The sequence below is a fragment of the Macrotis lagotis genome, chromosome 7 (genome assembly GCF_037893015.1).
Source record: "Macrotis lagotis isolate mMagLag1 chromosome 7, bilby.v1.9.chrom.fasta, whole genome shotgun sequence".
Taxonomy (NCBI): domain Eukaryota; kingdom Metazoa; phylum Chordata; class Mammalia; order Peramelemorphia; family Peramelidae; genus Macrotis; species Macrotis lagotis.
The window spans coordinates 169,280,953-169,289,294 of record NC_133664.1 but is presented as its reverse complement, the minus strand read 5'-3'; the positions used below and the strand labels follow the sequence as shown (position 1 = coordinate 169,289,294).

The 8,342-nt window shown below is 34.7% G+C and overlaps 1 pseudogene; it reads right to left on the bottom strand.

Moving 5' to 3' along the window:
• Positions 1-3,366: 3,366 nt before the first annotated feature.
• LOC141493903 (dolichyl-diphosphooligosaccharide--protein glycosyltransferase subunit TMEM258 pseudogene) lies at positions 3,367-3,606 on the bottom strand (annotated as a pseudogene).
• Positions 3,607-8,342: the final 4,736 nt, after the last annotated feature.

The following is an 8,342-nucleotide window of genomic DNA, read 5'->3' as shown; positions in this document are numbered from 1 at the left end:
ACCCTCTTTATTACCCTCTTCCCTCTGTCTTTTCCCCCTTTTTCCACTTTATTCAAATTCTCTAGTATTTTTCTTCTGAATACCACATCCTTTTTGTTTGGCCCTCATATCCAACCCCTCCCTTTTCTTTCCTCTTTCCCTTTGATCCTTCTTCCTTCCCTTCCTTCTGTTAATTCCTCTTTTCCTCCTACCTCTTCCTTTCCCTTTTTAATACTTGAGTGGATGTATGCTAATCCTTCCTTGAGCCAATTCCAATGATGATGACAGTGTGATTCAGGGGATTTTCACCTCCTCCCTTTTCCCTGTCTGCTGCAATATGTCCTTTTACCTCTTTATGTAATGTTATTTACCCCATTCAAAGTCCTCCATTCTCTCATCTCTGTTTGTAAATCATTTTGTCAGTCATGGACAAGTCATGGATGTTCGTTACTTCTGGCTAAGTATATTCTCTCTAACAGAGTTACAATTGACAAGAGATTATATCTTTCTCCCAGGTGGGTATATAGTTTCATCTTACTGGATAGAATTTTTACCCCTTTTTGCCCCTTTTCATGTGTCTCTTGAGTCTCCTGTTTAAAGTTCAAATTTTCTATCAATTTCTGGTCTTTTCATCAGGAAAAGTTGGAAGTCACATACTTCATTAAATGTCCATCTTTTCCTCTGGAAGAGAAGGCTAAGTTTTTTCTGGCTAGTGAATTCTTGGCTACATTCCAAGCTCCTTTGCACTTCAGGATATCTTATTCAAGAACCTTTGATTCCCTTGAACAATGTGGGTTGTGCCCTCAGGCTATATATCATTAATCTCTGTATTCTTCACTCAATACTGAGAGAGATCTTGAGCCCTCAGTTCAGCCTGGGGCAGGGAGTGGGACTGGGGATTGTTACTGTGTTTGGAAGAGTCACTTTCTTTCAAAGGGATGGGGAGACAGAACTCACCTAGTACCATAGGGATTCCCCTGAAAATATACACCTCCTGGATCTGGTCTTCCATACAAGCTGGGAACACTTCAGCCTGTTGTTTTGGAACTCTCCCTCCAGCCTAGCTGGAGCACTCCTGCTGCTCACACAGTCAAAGCTTCCATGGCTATTCTCAGGTGGGTACCACCCCACCACCCCTGTGCTGAATCCCTGCTCTTTCCCCTGCCTGCTCATCCACACTCCCCTGAGGCAGATCTTGTTGGTAGATGTTCTTCTGCTAAGTACTTTTTCTGGGTTTTGTGGATTCAAATTCTGTTAAGAAGCTTGATTCATATTAGTTCTGAGGGAAAGCCAGAACACCTTTGGATAATGCCTGGCTTCTCTCTGCCTTCTTGGTTGAATGATCCAAAATACTTTTTTACAAAAAATAAAGTCAGATCTCAAGAACTGGTAAAATGCAAATTGTTCATGTTTGGACTGAGAAAATAAAACAAAAATGACAATTCTATCCAAATCAAATTATTTATTCAGTACCATATCAATAAAATTTCCAAAAACCTATTTTATGAATCTAGAAAAAATGGTTGGTTTTTTTAATTATATGAAATTGAAAAGTTTTTACGCTAATCCAGCCAATATTTGATGGAAAATAGAAAGTTGGAAGCAATTTCTTAGGTAGTGGTTCTGATAAATATCTTATTTCTAAAATATATAGAGGTTGAATCAAATTTATGAAATGACAAATCTTTCCTCAATTGAAAAATGGTCAAAGGATATGACCAGGCAGTTTTCAAACAAAGAAATTAAAGCTATAAATAGTCATATGAAAAATACTCAAATCATCATTGATTAGAGAAATACAAATTAAGACAGCTTTACCATCCTCTTATCAGATTGACTAAGATGGTTAAAAGGGAAAATGAAATATGTTGAAGATCTTAGAAAATTGATATTTTTTTGCATTGTTTTTGGAGTTGTGCACTAATTCAACCATTTTGGAAAGCAATATGGAACTGTGACCAAAGAGTAATAAAACTGATCATAGCCTTTGACTCAGAAACATCAAAATTAGTTCAATATTCAAATGAAATTGTTATTATTGTTGTGGGGTTTTTTTTAGGTTTTTGCAAAGCAAATGGGGTTAAATGGCTTGCCCAAGGACACACAGCTAGGTAATTATTAAGTGTCTGAGGTCAGATTTGAGCTCAGGTACTCCTGACTGCAGGGCTGGTGCTCTATCCACTGTGCCACCTAGCCATCCCCAAACAAAATTATTTAAAAATGGAAAAAGCCCCACATGATCTAAAATATTTATAGTTGCTTTTTTTTTGTTGTAACAAAGAATTATAAATTGAGGAGAAGTCCACCAATGGAAGAATGACTGAATAAGCTATGGTATATGAATGTTATCAAGCATTATTATTCCTATAAGAAACTATGAATGGTTGGACTCTAGAGAAGCATGGAACAAATTACAAGAATTGATGCTGAATGAATGGAGCAGAACCGAAAGAACATTGTACACATTAACAAAAACATTGTGAGTTGAAAAACTTTGTTGGATAAAACTCCTCTCAGCATTCAGAGATCTTAGACAACCCTGAGAGATCTATTATGGACAAATCCTTCCACATCCAATTGAAAGCAAAATGAAACAAAACAAAAATAGAACCCACAGAATTTGTATTGATTCTATGTTCATTTAAAAAAAAATCTGTTATCATATTCCTTCCCATCTCATGATTTTCTTTCTTCATACTTAGCCCTAATTGCTTACACAAAATTACTAATATGTAAATGTATTAAGCACCAATGAACAAATATAACTTTTACTAGACTGTTCACCACTGAGGGGAAGGTCAAGGGAAGGAGGGTGATAGAAAACTATATAAAAGTGGATGAATGTTGAAAATTTTTTATAACATGTAATTGAAAAAATAAAGTAACAATAAAAAGTAGGGTAGTAGAAGGGAGTCACACAAAATAAAGCATATTTTATTTTTGTTTTTGAATCAAGTATTACTACGTGCATGATTTTCATCAGAGAGTGATCATTTATTGGATATTGTTCTTTCCTTGCATGACTGAGCTGATCTTGGAGAAAGGGGAGATGACTTGTTCTCTTACATTTAATGTTCCTGACCTTCTTTTCATGGAGTAATGCCTACCAGATATTTTGTCCAATTAGCATAATTTTTAAGTATAAGAGGTATATCCATACCATATTGATGCATTAAACTATTTACTTTAAGTTTTAATTTTTTTCCAGTGATAGAGATAATTTTCAAAATTTATTTATTTTTTCATTCACTCAGGCCAAGGTGCCTCCATTTATTAGAAATCAGTAGAAAGCTGTGTCTGACAAGAATAGAAAAACGGAGGGGACGGGAGCAGGCCCTGGGCACTGGCGGGTGGTCGCCGTGGTCGTGGCATGCAGGGCCGCGGTGGTCACACGTAGATGCCTACCCAGAGCAGCAGGAAGAGGACCCTGAAACCCAAGAAGATCGAGGCCACGAGCGAGATGAGCAACTCCTTGTAGATCTCACACGTGTACTTGGTGGACGTGACATCGTAGAGGAAGAACCAGGCGGTGAAGAACATGCCTATGGCTAGCAGCACCACGGTGAGGTGCGGGAACACGGTGGGGTTCACCGGGCTGGTGTACCTGCTCATGTCCTCCAGATCCATCCTACTCCATGACCAGAAGGCCACGTCTGCCCAAAATTTATTTTTATTAGATGATCTTCCACCCTCTCTTCACTACCCCCTCCCCAATACAGCAAACAATATAGGTTATCAATACAGAATCATCATCAATTTCCATTTTAGTCATGATGTAAAAGAAGAATTAGAACAAAAGTGGAAATTACAAGAAATAAAAATAGAAAAGAAACATGAAAATGATGAGCTTTGATCTGTATTCAGATTTCATAGGTCCCCCCATCCCTTGGATGTGAATGGTATTTTCCAACCAAGTCTTTTAGAACTGTCTTTAATCACTACATTGCTTAGAAGAGCTAAGTCTATCTTACTGAATCATCACACAATGTTTTTTCCTGGTTCTGCTCATTTCAGTCAGCATTAGTTCATGTAAAATCAGGATTTTCTGAAACCTTTCTGCTTATCAGTTTTTCTAGAATAGCTCATCAGTTTTTTTTTTTTTTTTTTTTTTAACAGAATAGCATTCCAATTACCTTCATATGCCAGAACTTCTTCAGCCATTCTCCATTTGGGACATTCCCTCAATTTCCAGTTCCTTGCCACAACAGAAGTACTGTTGTTACAAATAGATTTTTAACAAGTGTTTCATTTCCCCTTTATTTTGATCTCTTTGAAAAGCTGACTTAGTAGGGATATTGCTGGATCAAAGGTTAAGAATAGTTTTAGAGCCCTTTGGGATTATCTCTAAATGTTGAATCAGTTCACAATTCCACCACCATTGCACTAGTGTCCAAGTTTCCCACATTTTGCCCAACAGTTGTCATTTCCCTTTTCTGTCATATTATCCAATCTGAAAATGTGGGGTGGCATCTCAAAATGGTTTAATTTTCATTTCCTGAATTAATAGTGATTTAGAGAATTTTTCATATGACAATAAATATCTTTGATTTCTTTATTTGAAATTACTTTTTCATATTCTTTTACCATTTATCATTTGGGGAATGACTTGTCTTCTTGAACCACTATCTGAGATATTGCCTGTAAAATTTATTTCTCAGCTTTTGGCTTTCCTTCTAATCTTGGTGGCATTGGTTTTATTTGTGTAAACCATTTTTCTTTTAATGTAATCAACATTCTCCATTTTTCATTTCATAATCTTTTATTTCTCTCTGTTGTTTGATCTTAAATTCTTCCCCTCTCCATAGATCTGACAGGTAATTCTTTATTTTCTTAATGGGTTAATGGAATCACAATTTATGTCTTAATTACATACATATTTCAGCATTATCTTGGAAAATGATTTAAGATGTTGGTTTATGCCTAATTTTGCCTCATTATTTTCCAGTTTTCATTTTTTGTCAGTCAGTGTGTTCTTTTCCCAGAAGCTGGAGTTTTGTTTTGTTGCTGTTGCTTTTTTAAGTCAAATTGTGGTTTATTATAGTCATTTGATACGGGCTCTTTTATATTTAATATATTCCATTGATTCAGTGCTCTACTTAGTCAGGATTAAATAGTTTTGCTGATTGCCACTTTCCAATATAATTTTAGTTTTGATATGGCTAGACCACCTTCCTTTGCATTTCCATTAATTCCTCTGTTATTCCTGACCTTTTGTTTTTCCTGATGAATTTTATTATCATCTGTTCTAGCTCTATAATAAATTATTGGTAGTTGATAGGAATTACCCTGAATAAGTGATTAATTTATGTCCAACTATATTTTTATTATATTAGTACAGCCTATTCATGATCAATGGATATATTTCCAGTTGTTTAGATGTGATTTTCTTTGTGTGAAAAATATTTTGTAACTGTATTCATATAGTTCCTTGGTTTGTCTTGACAAGTAAGCTCCAAATTTATTTTATTGCCCACAGATTTTTAATGGATTTTTTCCTTCTATCACTTGCTCTTGGGCTTTGTTTATAATTGCTGATGATTTATGTGGGTTTTATTTGATATCCTGCAACTTGTTAAAGGTTTTAATTGTTCCAAGTAATTTTTAAATTGATTCTCCAGGATTCTCTAAGAATATCATCATTTCTCTTCATCACTTCAAAAAGTGATAGTTCGGGTTTTTCCTTGCCTATTCTAATTCCTTCAATTTCTTTTTCTTTTCAATGCAGAAGCTAAGATTGCTAGGACAATATTAAATAATAGTGTGATCACAGGCACCCTTGTTTCACCCCAGATCTTAATGGGATTACTCTTAGTTTATCCCCATTAGATCCTCTATAATGCTTGCTGTCAGTTTTAGATAGATATTGTTTGACATTTTAAGGAAAACTCCATTTATTCCCATGCTCTAGAGTGTTTTAATAGGAATAAGTACTGTTTTTATCAAAAGTTTTTTCATCTTCTGTAGAAACAATCATTTGATTTCTAGTTTTATTACTGTTTCAGATTGGCTTGCCTTCACTTTTTTTTTTTTTTTTAGATTTTTGCAAGGCAAATGGGGTTAGGTGGCTTGCCCAAGGCCACACAGCTAGGTAGGTAATTATTAAGTGTCTGAGGCTGGATTTGAACCCAGGTACTCCTGACTCCAGGGCCAGTGCTTTATGCACTATGCCACCTAGCCGCCCCTTGCCTTCACTTTCCCATGCTGGACTATGCTCCTCTTTTATCCAAGTAAGACAGACTTTTCCTGAATCCTTTTAAGATATATATAGCAGGAAAATTGTAGCAATCCATCTCATTACTTCTGATGTTCCAGAATCCATCTAGAGACATGATTTACCATTGTTTCTGAAGCAAACTGGGAAGAACTCAGGCAACTTTTTGACTTTTCTCTAGCATCTTGACTCTTCCCTCTTTAAGTCAAAACTCAGCTTTGGGGATGGCTAAGTGGCACAGTGGATGAAGCACCGGCCCTGGAGTCAGGAGTACCTGGGTTCAAATCTGCTCTCAGACACTTGATAATTATCTATCTCTGTGGCCTTGGGCAAGCCACTTAACCCCATTAAAAAATAACTGACCTTTGTAGATTTGGGCAATATAGATTAATTGAATGTATTGGTACTTTCTATAATTGTATTATATTTTGAGACTCTGTTAAAATACATAGGGGAATAGGCCTAATTTTAATCAATCAGGTATCAAGCATCTGCTTGATTTCTAGATCACATTAGATATTCCTTCATATGGTCAACTTTACTCCAGAGAAGAGACAAAATTATCTTCCTAGAAATAACATATGTTACCTGATTTTAATAAGACATTTCAGCTGGTCTTTTAGGAATTTGAATCAGCATTTACCTTTAAAATTAGGAGTGCATTCAAAAATACATCGAGTAAATTAATTACTTAAAAGCTGTCAGTGAGAAATTTGTGATCCTGAAATAGTCTTTGAAAAGTTGCTCATGTTCTTCTTTTATACTCTCCTATATAAAATTAGAGAATGGGAATCACATGAAATTATTGGTAAACATATTTAGAGTGACTAAAAGCAGTACTCTATTCTTTGCACATTCATTTTTGTGTGTATGGAGAACTGATAGTCTAAAGTAAACTAATATTTTTCTCTTATTCAAATTATCATCAAACTTTTATGACAAGATCAATGATTTGCTTACAATTATCAAAGATAAGTGAGATCTTTGTTATCAGCATATAAATTTAGATGAAGAAAAAAGTTATATTGCAAAATTTTCTGAGAGCATGCATAACAGAAGGGCCTAATCATAAGAATGATTCTAACACATACATAGCCATGCAAATAAAATTATAAATTTTTGCAATCAGAAGGAAATTTGGAAATCAACTAACCTTAAGGCTTCTTTTTAATGATGAGACAACTATTGAAATTAAATAATGTTTTTAAGACTTTCTAGAGCACTTGCTAAAAGATCTATGGCCAGAATATGGGTCTTCTGACTCCCAGAATACTGTTACTCTAGAACTCAGAACATTATTTCTCTAGAGATATTTCACGCATAAACTCTGTATTCCCCAGATGATATTTGTCCTTCATTCTTTTTTCTTTTTTTTTTAGTTTTTTTTTTTTTTTTTTTTTTTTGCAAGGCAAATGTGGTTAAGTGGCTTGCCCAAGGCCACACAGCTAGGGAATTATTAAATGTCTGAGGCCAGATTTGAACTCAGATACTCCTGACTCCAGGGCTGGTGCTCTATCCACTGTGCCACCTAGCCGCCTCTGTCCTTCATTCTTGAAGAAGACTAATTCCCCAAATAATAGCTGTCTTGCACAACTTGAGCTGCAAATTTTTTTTTTATACCAGTGTTGGTTTGGAGAGAATTGAAATGGGGTATGATTACGAAGTACTTTTTCTTTAAGAAAAGGTAGGAGGAAAGTCATCATAGCAGATAGAAAAGAGAAGAAAAGGTTCCAATGATAATATAATTTCTTCCAGTCATTTAACAGATGATAAGTTCTAGACATAAAATTAAGATATAATGTTCTGTAGGTAATATGATCTACTTTTGTATATCTTATAAAATTTCTAGCATCATCAGTTGCTTTGATTATTCTGATTATTTTTTGAAATTATATAGTTGTTCTTTAAATGTTTCATGAAAAACACATTCAAATCCCTCTCATATTAGGGATTTTTTTCTCATGATTTCATTTATAGGTTTTTCATAGATAGGTTTAAATAGTTCATTTCTTTTTCTGTAAAGCTGAGAAATTTATTTTTTATATTCATTTCACTTAGATTGTCAGATTTTTTTAACATATAGTTGGGTAAAATAATTCCTATTAATTGCATTGATTTCATCATTATTAGTGGTATAGTCACTCTTTCTATT